This window comes from Pyxicephalus adspersus, chromosome 1, assembly GCF_032062135.1.
Source record: "Pyxicephalus adspersus chromosome 1, UCB_Pads_2.0, whole genome shotgun sequence".
Taxonomy (NCBI): Eukaryota; Metazoa; Chordata; class Amphibia; order Anura; family Pyxicephalidae; genus Pyxicephalus; species Pyxicephalus adspersus.
This window is the reverse complement of record NC_092858.1, coordinates 44,815,386-44,831,337: the sequence shown is the minus strand read 5'-3', so window position 1 is coordinate 44,831,337 and position 15,952 is coordinate 44,815,386. Positions and strand designations below refer to the sequence as shown.

The 15,952-nt window shown below is 38.7% G+C and overlaps 1 long non-coding RNA gene across 2 annotated transcripts in view; it reads right to left on the bottom strand.

The window, feature by feature from the left end:
- Window positions 1–15,952, bottom strand: part of LOC140329230 (uncharacterized) — a 45,091-nt gene that overhangs the window by 23,271 nt on the left and 5,868 nt on the right. For both annotated transcript variants that reach the window (XR_011920442.1, XR_011920440.1), the window contains exon 2: window positions 2,780–2,914. This is a non-coding gene — a long non-coding RNA (uncharacterized lncRNA). The remainder of the gene's footprint in view (window positions 1–2,779; window positions 2,915–15,952) is intronic.

The following is a 15,952-nucleotide window of genomic DNA, read 5'->3' as shown; positions in this document are numbered from 1 at the left end:
ATAAGCCTCAAGAATAGAAAGGCTAGATTGGACTTCTCAAAAAACTGGCTCAAAAAACATCTAAAAAAGCCAGCACAGTTCTGGAAAAACATTCTATGGACAGATGAAACCAAGATCAACCTTAACCAGAATGATGGCAAGAAAAAAGTATGGAGAAGGTGTGGAACAGCTCATGATTCTAAGCATACCACATCATCTGTAAAACATGGCGGAGGCAGTGTGATGGCTTGAGCGTGCATGGCTGCCAGTGGCACTGGGACACTAGTGTTTATCCATGATGTGACACGTGACAGAAGCAGCCGAATTAATTCTATAGGGGTTCAGAGACATACTGTCTGCTCAAATCCAGCTAAATGCAGTCACATTGATTGGGAGGCGTTTCATAATACAGATGGACAATGACCCAAAACATTCAGCCAAAGCAACCCAGAAGTTTAATAAAGCAAAGAAAGTGAAATATTCTTGAAGGCCAAGTCAGTCACCTGATCTGAACCCAACTGAGCATGCATTTCACTTGTTGCAGACTAAACTTCCCATAGAAAGGCCCACAAACAAACAGCAACTGAAAGCCGCTGCAGTAAAAGCCTGGGAGCATTAAAAAGGAGGAAACCCAGCATCTGGTGATGTCCATGAGTTCAAGACTAGAGGCTGTCATTGCCGGCAAAGGGTTTTCAACCAAGTATTAGAAATGAACATTTTATTTTTAGCTTTTTAATTTGTCCAATTACTTTTGAGCCCCTGAAATGAAGTGTAAAGGGCTTTAGTTCCTCACATTTTTATGCAATCTTTTTGTTCAACCCATTGAATTAAAGCTGAAAGTCTGCATCTGAGTTGTTTCATTTAAAATTAATTGTGGTAATGTACAGAACCAAAATTAGAAAACAGTTGTCTCTGTCCAAATATTTATGGATCTAACTGTAACTATGCACTAAAGATCTTTTAAAAGCAAGCAGCCCATTATAGCCATCTTAAAAGTATAAAATACTTTAAACCAGAAAAAGGATTCAGGGTTCAGAATAGAGATCAAGCCACATTCATTATTTAGGGATCTTGGGAGTACAGCTTTGAGATCTTTTAATACAATAATTCAGTGTTTCTCTACTTTTTTAACTCATCAAACTTTCAGGTCTTCAGGGAACCCCTTCTTTAATTACTATATCGATAGTTCACACTACATTAGTTTAGTGGTCATTGGGAAGAATGCTACCTTTATAGATAGCCAAAAAGATCATTGGTGTCAGATAAGCTGACCTGAGACACACAAAATTCTCATTTCTGAAGGAACCCCTAGCAACCTCTGGAGGAACCCTGGTTAAGAAACACTGCTGTAGATTTTAACTGTGTCATGTGACCGAGTCCCTCCACTATCTTAACGTGCCAAGGTCACCCTTTCTTTTATTCCCTTATGTGTTTATGATGTTTTTTATTTATTTTAATTATAAAAAATATTTATACTTGTTATATCATTTAATGTATGATTATATTGTATTATTCTGTGTTCTTATATAATTTATAAAACATTTTTTGAAACTAAAAAAGTTAATTAGATTGAGCTCATATTATTTTATTCTTTTACCCTTAAAGATTTTTTAAAATAACACACATGCTTTCATTTATTTTACTTTTATTAGCATCTATTTTGAATGTTAGTGGCAATGAGCACATTTTGTGCCCTAAGTTTATACTCAAATCAGTTTTTATTTGAGTATATAAACAGTTATTTAAATACCTCACCAAAAATTTCTTTTGTTATTTGAATTTACAAAGAAACTTTCCTTAGATAAAACCTGTTCTATATATGTTTATTGTTAAAAAATATTTGTACTACATTTCCATTCCACTTGAGTGTGAAGGAGTTTGCATTCAATGAAACAATACAGACATACAGGGTGATAACATAGTTTGGAGAAGTGGCAATCACACCAAAAGTTCCAACACCGCTAAAAGTTTTTTTAGGCTTTGTTTTCTTTACCTTTTCCTGGTTTCCTATCAGTAACACGTTTTCTGTCTTAAGGTGCGTACACACTTCCAATTTTTATCGTTCAAAATGAACGACGAACGATCGATTGGGCAAAAATCGTTCGTAAAAAAAGTAACCAACGACGCCGACGAACGAGGAAAGTCGTTGGAAACGAACGACCGGACCGGCGGATCGGATTGGACGACGATCGTTGACCATCGTTCGTGTGTACGATCGTTCGTTGATCGTCCATGGTCTGAGCATGCGTAATGAACGAACGTTCGTTCACTTCCTGTCGTGCACATAGTTCCTCTATCGCTCAAACGATCGTATCTATTGTGTGTACAATATCTACGAACGATCGTGTCATTATCTCTATGTGCAGGATCGGTGCTATACGATCGTTCGTAGATATCGTGCAGGATCGTTCGTTTTCCAACGATAATAATTGGAAGTGTGTACGTAGCTTTAGAGTGGCAGCTGACACTCAATGTACTTTATCTATGGAACATTAGTGTTGGCACCCTAGTACATAAAGACATGAGGACTATAGAAAACCTTCCTATCACAGCATACACTTTTTAAAGCATTGTAGTAGCTAATCTATCCTGCTCCTAGCAAATAAACCAAAAATAATATACATGTAATAAAATAGCAAAATTATTAAAGAGCATTATAGTGCAAAATTGTAAAACTTAAATGTTTAAGTGTAACTAAACCCAAAACATAAAAAAATGCCACCAGGCAAGTTCTCTTTTGGAGAAGGAACAGGCGATATTAACCTTACCTGCCTGATCTCAATTTTTAAATTGCACTCACCTGTCTTCGCTCCGGCGCGGGCACTGCAATCTTTACCTGATCTTCTTCCTGGAGTCAGGTCTTCCATAATCTTGATTAGCAAGGCTTGGATGATGTAACTTCGTGCAGGCGTGCGGTTCATTCAGTCCCAACACCCTGCAAGAGAAGCATTTTTTCACAAATGAAAATAGTGATCAGGCAGTATGTAAAAAGTATGTTTTATAGCAGGAGGGACATTGCATATCTCTGCAATAAAGACCTGCCTGACTGTTCATTTTCAAAACAGAACTTTAGTTCTGCCTAAAGGCAAACACTGCAAAAAAAAAAAAAATACAAGCTTTCTGCAAATACAATATGCTCTGCCTCCAAATCAGAGGTGCATGGGACATCCCCCGTCCACTTTCATTTTTGAACCACTTAAATGGAACCAAAATAAATGTGGAATGGCAGGGGAGGTTGGAGATTCTGTGCCTATCTGTACATCTACTTTAAATCACTATAAAGAAATGCTGAGATTGTTGTATGTTGTTAGAAATAATAATGCTAAAATTGTCTATTGTAGTCATAGTGCTGTTTTACAAAAGAAGTCAATGTTTTTGTTACATGTAGACACTGAAGTCCTTCCTTGTTTTTGTAATTACTCTATTAAGAGTTTCATAATGAAGCATGTGCTAAGTGGCAGGCAATGTGTGAAATTAGTAAGCAGCAAGCAGTACAAGTGAGATTTACACATAGAAGTAATTATCCAGCTTCCCACAGACACTGTGAGTCTGACTGCAGAGAAGCCACTGGAACACATTGATAGATGGAGGGGCTGCGATCAACACTGCTAACAAATTCTATTAAATCGCTTATGCTTCATTTGTCAAAATACAAGAAGTGCAAATGTGATTTTATAGCTACAATATTTCCATTTGCATAATGAAGGCCCGGCATTTTTTTTCACTGCCACATGACCATGTTTTTGACTCAGGACCTCCTAATAATCCAAGGAAACATTTTCTCCTGCCTATTGTAGCAGACAATTTCTTAGGGGGAAAATGCATGGGTTCTCACCCCAAGTAGGCTGACATTTTGATATGATGTCCCACATCTATGGATGGGGGTGTATATACAGTGGCAGAGACTAACGTTAGGTGGGGACTTTCAGTTATAAGGTAGGAGAGAACAGGAAGCAGTTGTACTGCTTAGTGTAATTTAAAAAAAAAATGCAAAGAGAATTCTTTACAAATTCTCCTTTAATTAATTTGCAAATACTTTATGTAAACACTGATAAATAACTTTTTTGTTACTACTGACCATGAAAATTGCTTTTACAGGCAGCTGAAGTTGCAGTGTACCTTGGAAGCGAAGCTCACACTCCTTGATGATTTTTATTCTATAAAGAATATTGTACAGATGCGTGTCCTTGTCTGCTGGTTATGGTAGCAAGACTGGCTGGGACTGACCAGTGTATGGCTGTGCTATTCTGTTTTCATAGGAATATGACAAGTTGTTTTTATACTTGTAAGCTTGTTTATTGTAAACTTGAGTGTTTACTAAAAGTACTCACTGTGTTATAATATACAGAACATGCAATAAATAAACCATGTCACCACACCATTTATTTTGACAACAATCTTCCCATATTTTAGTTTATGGCTCAAAAAGCTGCAAGTAAACATTTAGCATGCGTGATTTTACTGTGCTTTTATTTGCACTCACCAAGAAGTAGATGTTTTAGGCAGGGGAGACATGTAAGGTCTCCTTTGCCAAAGAAAAAAAAAACTTTTACCTCCAGCTCCTAATGGCTGTGTTTTTTTCCCCTTTGTTTACACTTAACAGTGCATGTGGCACACAGTGTATGGCCCAGCTCTATTCTTGGCACTGCTGGTAATAGACCTAGAAGCCAGAGGCAATGTTAGGTCATCAGTGGTCACCCAATATTTGAAGGGGACCCAGAAGAGTAAACAAGATGGTGGCTGCTGGTAAGAAAACGGTGACAGAATTCTGGAGCTGTCATCACTGCAGGGTGCTAAGACGTAGGTAGGTTTTTGCCATAATGGCAAGTATACCAAAGCTCACCTACACTAACAAGGCCTAGTAATCCCCTCATTGCATATGAACTGTGGCTGTTTTGTTTCTGTTTTAAAATGGTAAATCACACTGTGAGAGGTGGGTGCAAATCACCAACTGTATAAACAAGGTAACTGGAGCTTGGTAAACAGGCTGTAGATAAGGAAATGTACAAAATTACATTAACGACTTTCTCTGCCCTTACTTTACCTTACTGTCATTCTACCCAATTGAAACTGATTAATAAAATAAGTTAATAAGCAGACATTACCTTCAAAGTGAACTAAATGTCAAAATGAGCAACCCACCCAAAATAAAAGGTAATTATATGTAAACTCAGTCTTTCCTGTATATTCTTATTTTAATATCACCTCTTCTCGCAAGAAGGAAAAGTCAGTTTTAAAGGAAAATAATAACATAAGAAGCCTGAGTTATGAATAACTTAGGCTACTTATATGTTAAAATCTACTGTACGTCACTGAAAGTATGTACACTTATGCATTTTTTTTCTCCACAAGCCTAATAAATGGAGAACACAATAAAGTCTTATACTTTTAGTTCTAACAAAGCTCTAATATAAACATATTTGTATAGTAAGAATATATAGGTATAGTATTATGATATAGTTTATCTACCAATTACTAATACCACCAGTTAAATGCCCAGGATACTCACTATACATCAGGGGAGCTTTATGTAATACCCTATTTATCATATGGCTTATTTCTGCCCTTTTTCAATGTTAACAGGCAAATATCTGTAAGGGAAATCAGATTACCAACAAGTTATATTAAGGGAAATTGAGCCATAGTGATTCTTTTTATCAATAATAAGTAGATACATTTACATAAACTCATTTTTACCATTGAAACCTCTGACATTAAGAAAATCTGTACTAGCATGGAGGAGTGCCAATAGTAGATATCCTCAGCCATGTATGAAAATGATGCTGCAAAAACACTAAAACCTTTAAGGCTATTAAAACTAGAACAACGGATTTACTCTTTTTACTTGGAGACTTCACAATCCTATTGGGATAAAGTTGCTACCACCAAGGGTTGTACAAATCCATAAACACAAACACATGTTCTAAACGCCTATAGCACACCCACATACACACTGTCTATAACCACACACTTGTATAGGACTAACTAGATAAACACACGCAGAAAGCAGGTGGATAACACAAATGATGGATATAACATACGCCTTCCAGCACCTGTCACGGTTTTATAGCCTCATGTGAATCAAGGCTTTTGTCCAGTCACAAGAGAGGTCATCTACAACCAGTCAATAAAACTTTTCACTTGTGATAACAGTATAGGAAGTCATTAAAATAGAACAAATAAAGAATTACAAGGAATCAGTTACTGTAGTTATATACTCCTTACAAAGAAAGGCATAGATAAATAATATCTTCATTATTGCTGTCAATTCCCACTGACATAAACAAAATGCAAATGTTTAGGAAAAACAAATGCTATAAATATGTTTATTAGCATAATATACAAGTTAATTAATAACATGTCAAAGTAACACTAATTTATAGCCAAACTTCTGGCTTATGTTACTAATTCCTCTGTTTTTGCACCTCCCCTCTCCAATTGAAACCAAGTGAGAATTGTATAAAAAAAAACAATAATACACAGTTTGTGGTACTATTTTGGACCCAATCTGGTGACATCACAGGTCCTCTTTCTGTAGTGCGTGGATCCTAAATCCTCGAGAGCTAATATGTAATGATGTGGTGAAGCTCATTGCAACATTCACACAATCTGCTGGATTGGAAAATCTGTCCGAGATCATCAGAGATCGAGCACAGCTGCTTTTTAACTTTGGAAGAGGGTATGGCCACATTTTATGTCTAAGCTAGAGTTGGGTTTTATTAGACAACTTTACTTTAAATTCAGTTCATATGCGTTTGCACAATGAAAGATTTATTACCTATTTTCTATTAAAAAGAGAACAATTAACTACTGGTCACAAAAAGATGTTCCAGCACGACAGAATATATATATATATTTTATACATATATATTGTGTGAAGAACAGTTGAAAGTATTCTTTACTTACCTTTACAGTCTGACTCAATTCGGCATGTCACTTACCTTTATTAAACCATGCATCACAAAGTGTCATGTCACACAGGCAATCTTGACATTGACAACAACTCACCAATGTCAGGCTAAGAGATCTCTGACCAGTCTTTGAGAAAATGATTCCTCGGGAGATAAGCCAGGATATGTCTCTGCTTCATTGGCCCCATAGATAGTGAGGAAGACTGGGGAGCATTTGGAGCCAGTAGGGGAGCAATTGTACAGGGGCAAAAAGAAAGTTCACTTTTGTGACATTAAAGTATCCATTAACCAACAGCTTCATAAAAAAGGGAAATATTCAATGCCAACTGGAACATCATCATGTACTTCATCCATTAGTAAATTATGCCTGGGGATGGGCTTTGATTGATCAGGTTCTAATAACAACGTTAGGACTACATGCTGAGTAGGTTATAAAGGTATGAAGTTGATCTGCTATGTATGTGGGTTTGTAAGGTGAAGGTGAACTACAGGGAAGTGCTGCCACGTCCTGGGATTTTTCAGTGATTTATTAAATGCCTGGAATTTTCCAACAAAGTTTGGAATAAAAAAAATTAGTGCCATAGTATAGTTTTCTGCTAACTTATTAAGAACATAAGGATATGTGAATAGTCATTAAGGGATAGATACATAGTGACAGAAAGGGTACAATTTTACTAGAAGGCTAACTTGTATGTAGGCGATCTGTAGATTTTAACAATAAACTTATTTTCTCTCCTTTGTAAAATATACCCTGTAATGTGTTTTGTTATATTTGTTTGTGTTATGTAGTTTGATAAATACAAAAGTTGATACTGCGAAAAAATTGTGAGCTGGTAACAGACTACAAAAGCACACCCTCTTGAAAAGAGAAGGGGCTTTGGAGTTTAAGGCTATGTAGATATGTCAGATGATTCTCAGCTAATACAAGCCGAAGGGCTCATCTCGGATGAGAATCTGACGTGTGTACAGAGGCCGTTTGGCGTTGTTTGTGGATCTGTCCTAGTGGATCCATGAACGGCAGATGACAAACGACCGCAATGGAAAAGAGAGGAGAGCGCAGTGGGGTGCCGCTGTTGTTCTCCACTCACCCCTCTCCATAGAGTAGAACGGCGCAGTATGTACAATGCTCATTCATTCATCTTTCAGTCGATCGTTGGAAAGGATTGTGAAATATTGTTCCCAACAACAAAAATCTAACGTGTGTACGCAGCCTAAATCCAGGGCGATAATGCTCCATAGCAAGAGAGCATGATAAGTGAGCATTTGCACCCTTTTTATTTCTGGCAGAATCACCAGATAAAAATAATATAAAGTTGTTGCAATATATAAAATGTTTGTTCTTGGGTTTAAATATGTTTTAAATGCTTTCCACATCATAAGGCCTATAGTTTTGTGATCTCTAATGAAAGATGGGGACCATAGTTTGGCCGATATTCTGCTTGAACAGGATCACATGCTCAACAGCTTAGCATGTCCAAACTGTCTGATTTGGTGAGGTAAAAATGTGTGGGGGCTGACCATTCAGCCTGACATTGTTTGAATCATTAATGCGCACTGGCAGGCTTGGCCACTCTTCTCATGCCAAGCACAATAGTAGTTATACTATATCTTTATACACACACACACACACACACGTGTGGGAGATTCCAGGTTTGTTTCTTCTTTGTGTGTTTTACTGCATAATTCGGGGGCTGTGTGTTTCTTCTTTGTGTTTTACACAGCATAATTGGGGGAGGGGGGGGGGCTGTGCTGTGTGCTATGTGCTATGTACAAACGTAGGGCCGCATAATAATCATTTCAAAACAGAGGCTGCGGGCCAGTAAAAACCGGAACACGGGGCACAATTGGCCCGCGGGCCGGACTTTGGACTTGCCTGGCTTGGACGTTGTGGCAATCTGGAGCAGAGCTTTATTAACAGACAGTATTCTGTGTTTCTAATACCCTTTAGCTATCCAATCAAAATTGATAACGTAAGTTTATATCAACAGTTAGTGTAGTTCCATTAAGGAAGATAAAACCATCATAGTTGCACGTTTCCTATAGATCCATTATTGAAATGTAATTTGTGTACTATCATTCATGGATGCTCAAAGCTTGTGACTGTTTCTTGGACCAAAAGGGGCCACCACTGATACAAGTACATACTTTTAAAATTCTTATCCACCATGGAACAAAAACATTATTACCTACAATTATTCTTACTAAATTTAACAATTTCCACTTCTCTTTTTGTGCTTATTACAGTTATAAATTTCCCCCAAGAGATATTCCTATTTCATCAGATACTTGCATGAAAAATGAAATGTCAGCTATTCTTATCACAAATCGTTTAAAGAAAGGAAACATACCAGCTATTGTGTGACAAAGAAAGGATAAGAAAAATCACAAATTCATTTAATCTTGCCATAACATCTTCACTTCAATCTATCAGATCTGGCAAGAGATGCTACTGCAGACATGTCAGGCAGAAATCCTAAAGCTTGTAAGCGGCAGACCCTCCCCAATCTGTAATACAATAATGATAGCACAAATGAAATTAACTGTGAGAAGAGGAGACTGTGGAAACCATCCAAATCAAATAAAATCACACAACATTAGCATGTCTAATTACAACAGCCCTGGTAATTTGGTTATATTCAAACTCTTTTAGGAGTGTTTTTCCATCTTTGTGTGATTTGTGTGGATGCCATGTAATTACATGTTGCCGTCATTAGCTGACACAAAAGAAAAATGAAGGAAGACAGTGGAAATATTGAAATGCAAAGAAACAACAGTATAAAACAGTGCTGTGTAAATTACAGACAAGCTGCTGTTTCAGTCCTGATTCTCCCTGGCAAATGATGTATTTACATTTATTTTTGATCTGTTTCTAAAGCTAAAGTATACCAACTCCTCTCCCATAACACATATGCTCTATTCTTCCATGTGCATGTTTTATTACTAGAAGGATCATTTAATTGAAGTAATCATTACAGAAATTGTTGTTATATAAAGCCTTTTTCTATCAGGTAAACCATTTTTCTAACTGATCTGCCCTTCCGACAAAAGTTAGTTAAACCTTTTCTTTTTAAACTGATTTTTTTTGCAAGTTGTAACGGTTTTTCGAGACGAATTTCCCCTTTCACTCTCATGTTCGCTTGTTTTCCAGGTTTTACCCTCAGTGGTACTATAGCTTTTCGCAATCTAGGAGATCAAGAAGGGAGGCCATTGCTTTCCGCAGGGGTGTGCAGTTTGAGTTGGCTGACTCTACATCTGACTCTGATGGCCGCTATCTGTTTCTTAAGGGGAAGTTGTTTAATCAACCTTGGCTAACATTTATTGTCCCAACAAAAACCAAATACAGTTCCTTCCTAATACTTTGCGTAAATTGAGGAGGTTCCCAGGAAGGGTTGCTGGTTGTAGCAGGAGACTTTAATGTGGTGATGGAGCCTATGATAGATACTTCCTCTGACAAATCCTACCTCCCATTTAGACAACTTCATAATCCTAAAAAATTACATGATATGCATAAGGCTACCATTAGAGGTAAACCTATAGCACATGGGGCATGTAAGAAGCGGGAGAATTGTCGCAGAATTACACAGTTGTTAGCTCAGATCCCTCAGCTAGAGGTGGCACACAAACACTCACAGAGGAAATCGCAGGCCATGCAACTGATGCAGCTCAGGTATCAGTTGAAGCAACTTTTGGATGACAAAGCCAAATACGCCATCTCCCAGGTTGCTAAACGGTTTTTCAAATGGGGCAACAAACCGGGCAAATTTTTGGCGAATGCACTGAGAAATATGAAAGCGGCCTCTTATGTATCCAAGATTAAAAATAGATCGGGGTCCCTGGTGCATCTTCTGCATGAAATGGCATCATTTTTCAGAGATTTTTACAAGGATCTCCACAAAGTACGTGACAGGGAATCCCCTAATCAATTGTTTGCTCGAAAAGAAAAAATAAATCTCTACCTTGAAAGGGCGCAATTACCCAAAGTGTCTCCTGAGTGACTCCTTGCTTTGGAACGTGATATCACAGAGAGTGAACCAGGTAAGGCCATTAGCTCCTCTCCTTCCAGGAAAGCTCCAGGGCCTGATGGCTTTTCGCTAAAATATTATAAGCAATATCAGGATATTCTCCTCCCTCCATCTTTGCAAGTATGTTAACGATCTTACGGCAGGGGGCTCTCTGTGTGAGGACACTTTACAGGCTCATATTTCAGTGCTAGCCAAACCTGGTAAAGACCCTACTGTCTGCTCAAGCTTTTGACCCATCTCATTACTCAATGTTGACGTAAAACTTTATGCAAAGGTTCTGTCCATGAGATTGCAGGCCATTGTACATTTATTTTAGGCAGGGAGGCTAGAGATAATTCCACGAGGGTCCTGTCTTTGATATATCATGCCCACAAGCACAGCCAGCCCACCCTTCTTTTATCTACGGATGCTGAAAAAGCGTTTGACCCGGTGGATTGGCTGTACTTATCTATGATTATGGGTCACTTGGTACTTGCCCCCAAGATGCTCAAGTCCCTCTATCATGTCCCTCTATTCCTGTCCCACAGCTCGGGTGTGTGTCAATGGCACGCTGTCGACTCCCTTTCGGCTTTACAATGGTACCAGACAGGGGTGTCCTCTGTCTCCCCTGCTCTTTGCTCTGTCACTGGAACCCTTTTTGAACATCGTATGTCTAAACTCTAGTGTACATGGGATTAACACTGGTCGGACTGAACACAAATTGGCGGCATATGCCGATGATACCTTGTTTCTTGTACAGCAACCCAGTATTTCCATTTCTATTTTACTGGCAGAATTCAAGGAATTTGGTTTTCTCACTAATTTTAATATTATTTAGCTAAATCTGAAATTTTAATTGTGAGTGTCCTGAGCCGGGTGGCACAGCGTTTGAAAGAGAGTTTCCCCTTTGCATGGTGTAAAAAGACCTTGACATACTTGGGTACTGAGATCACAACCCCCCTGACTGGGTTGTTTTCGGCTAACCATGTCCCTTTACTTAATGCCATTAAAATGGATATTCAAAGATGGAAACAACTCCATCTCTCGTGGACAGGTAGGGTTAATGTGCTAAAAATAAAGGTCCTGCCCCGGGTCTGTTTGTTTTCCAAATGCTCCCTATACAGCTCCCCCCTTCTTTTTGTAAATGCCTCAACAGCTTGGTAGCCTCATTCATTTGGCACCCCTCGAAAGCCAGGATATCCCTGAAAACTCGACTTAAAAGTAATGGAGGCCTGAGGTAGCCTGATTTCAAACTGTACTATAAAGCTACCTTACTAAATAGGGTCCTTAACTGGAAGTATGACGGTCACACCAAGGGGCGGGTTAACTTAGAGTCTGATCTCTGCAATGCAATCCTGAACACTATTATTTGGCTGCCGAAACAATTTGGGACATTAGGTCCAAATAGTTCTCTCCCTATTACTGGTTACTCTGCGTCTACTTTTTTCCAGGGTTTCAGCTAGGTTTTCTAGGTCAACAGCCGGGCACTACATTGCTGCTTCACCACCTGTTATCGGGAGACGCTATACATCCCTCGGTGCAGCTCGTGCCTGCAGAAGTACGTACGCCGATACACACCTGGCAGCACTTGCAACCGAGCCATTTTGTGCGCTCCATGTTCATGGCCGAATTTCATACCTCTGGAGACTATGTTAAGTGGGGACACTAGGCCACCTCACATTGTCTCATTGCTCTATCAGTTCCTAATTACCCTTAATGTCCCAAGGTTCCCTGACTATTTAGCCAAATGGGAAGCAGAATTATGCAGCCCTGTATTGGAAGCCCAGAAGGAGACTATTTTCTATCTGGCGAATAAGACATCTGTAAGTGCCAAAATACAGGAAAGCAACTTTAAACTTCTACCTACACTTACATCGCATGTCCTCTTTGTGAATCTCCTTTGTGCTGGAGAGGATGTGGCATGCCTGGTACGCTACCCCATGTTTGGTGGCAGTGTCCAGTAATTGAAAGTTACTGGAAAAAGGTTTTACAAATGATTACACCGACCTTCCCCTAGGCAGATAAAAAAAAAACATTTGCTGGTTCCCATCCTTCTTAATGCGGCAAAAGCACAGATACCACGTTTTTGGAAGGATCCTAGGGAACCCCCATTGAGGGGTTGGTTGCAATTGGTTGAGGAAATCTGCAAAGTGGAGGAGGGCTACTATGATTTACGGGATATGCCCTCTCGGTTCACAGCTACATGGGTTAGGGACAGTGCCCACTATCTGGAAATAGTATCTCCAGATTAGAAGGGAAAGATGCTTTTTTCGGGCCATTTTGGGATACTTTTAGATGGATGCTGTGTTTCTCACGTCCCTTCACATTAGTTTAGGAAGGTTACAGACATGTTTGTGGAAGAATATTATGTAGGTCTCTACCTCTGTTGTATTTCTGTTGCTCTATTATTGAAAGTAGATAATTGTTCTGTATGTATAGTAAATGCCATTTACTCTTATTGTTGATGTATTTTCATCTTACCTTTTGTTATTTATGATTTGCAATTATTTCCCTGGTAAAGGTTATCTTGCCCTGACTCTCCCCCTCCCTACATCACCTTACAAACAATTTTTGTATTCTCTCTGGGATAGAGATTGTTTTAATATATTGGTAATCTTTGCAGTCATGTTTCAGTTTTAAATTTATTTTTGGATCACCATCTGCCTAATGTTCTGATTATAATTGCTGTGCTTTATATATATGGTCATGTCATGTATATATTGTCATGCATCATATTGTTTTTTTTTTGTATTTTCTTGTTTAATAAAAACCTTTACTAACAAAAAAAAATTGACAATGGAATCATTAATAAACACATCCCATAGAAATCTCTTAAGCTACATACACACGTGCAATAATTGTCGTTGGAAAAGATCTTTCAGGATCTATTCAGCGACTAAGGACTGCACGATGCATGAACGAGCACTGTACATACAGCACCGTCCTGCTCAATGGAGAGGGGAGGGGGAGAACGGAGCCCTGCTGCGCGCTCTCCCCCTTTGCTCCATTAGGATCTTTTGTCGTCCATTGTTCGTGGATCCGCCAGGGCGGTCGTTTGGATGACGGACGCTGTACACACGCAACATTCTCGTCCGATATCGGCCCTCAGCCGATTATCGGACGAGAACCATTGGACGTGTGTAATTAGAGTAACCCTCACAGTCAACTACTTATAACATTTTGGCTTGAAGCAGCTAAATCATTAAAGATAGTGACAGTTGACAGTGACAAAGTTGGTGGCTGGGATTCAGACAATAGATCTTGTTGAAAAGGAAAAAGCCAGGTAGAATGCACAAGCAAACAAACTTCATCTTTGTTCCATGGATAACAAGGTAAGAGCTGGAGCCATGAGTATGACTGAAATTTCCACAGCTTCTACCTGGTAAAGGAGTTTAGAAATAAGTTTTAGAGGAGGAAAGCCATGGGTTTCAGCATTCTTGTTCCATGTCTGCAGCAGGTTATCAGTAGCATGCTGATCCTTTGTCCTAATAAGTGACTATAAATTTTCTGGTTCAGACAAAAATGACAGCGGATCCATGTCTGGTGTCAATCCCCTTTGGAAAACCTCACTTTGCTGAAAACTTTGCCAGTCAACTTTGTCAGTTGTCCACATGTGTATTACTCCACTGAAACAGCCCTTACTAAAGTGGCCAATGACCTCATCAGAGCTAAGTCTCAAGGCAACTTTTCCCTGCTCCTTCTCCTTGATTTGCAATCCCTATTTAATGTACAGCGCTGCGTAATATGTTGGCGCTATATAAATCCTGTTTAATAATAATAATAATAATAATAATACCCAGTAGTCAAATCGTGACTAAAAGAGTTGTATCTCTGATGAGAGCTCCTCATCATTATCTGGCATGACATTGTCAAACTTCCCTCATACAGACATCAGGAAACTATCTTTTGTGTTCGTTTCTGGTGACAGTCAAAAAAACGTGTGTTGTACATACAGCACTATTCAGTTCTAAGGAGAAGGGAGCAAAGTAGATGAGTGAGTAGGCACCCAGCGGTCTCCACTATATGAGTAAACAGCAGTTATTCCTGATAAATATGGTGGATTGATGAGTTATATAGGAGACCGCTGTACACATCAGATTTTCCACCAAGAGTAGCATGACTGACTGTCTTCAGTGACTATCTGATGTGTGTACATAACTCAAAGATCTGATCAATGCAGGAGATAGGGGCTTAATTGCATGAACTTACTGGATGCTGTTGGGTACATGATGGGTAACCTAAACTCTTGTGGCAACCAAAGAGTTGTGATCTTTCTGCAGGTATTAATGCTGAGGTCTATCATCACAATCTACATAATGGGGAAAAAGGCCACCATACCATGGAAGAATTACTTGGACAGCTCACACAATAGCTTTTGTGATCATTTAAAGCAGAACTACAGCCATTAACCTCCAGTTGATTTGCTACTTTTAGGAAAAAATCCTTATCACTGTAGATGATTATACTGACTTGCTTTTACCTTCTCAGGAACACTGCACATCAGTTCTCAGCTGCAATTCTTTAAAGTTTAGAGGAAGTAGATAAACTTCTAAATGCAAAGTTAAACTAGGAAGCTTCTGCCCGACAGATGAATTAACACCTTAACAAAATATAATACAGATCTTCTTCTAAACAGAATAGGACCTAACCATGCATTTGCTTTCTGAATTAATGTTCTATGAAATGAGGTGTTGCTATTATTGTAGACAAAATCAAGTAGGATAACCATATGTTTTATGATTTACAAGATTATAATGCCAAACTAAATATCTAACATATCTTACATGCAGGGTATGTGACGGAAAATCAACACTTTGCACCGCAATCTGTTATAATGAACACACCAACAATGTTCCTAGCAATCACAGACCATCTAATATTTACTTTGGCATAAGGCTTCACATGATTGAGCTCAGGAGCAGTATTTTTCATATTTGTGGCAAAAAAACAGTGCTTTTAATGTACAACAATGTGACTTGGTAATACTCATTGGAATGTGATTTATGAATTTTAATACACCAATGTTAAGCTGTAAAGTGGACCTGAACACAAAAAGGAAGA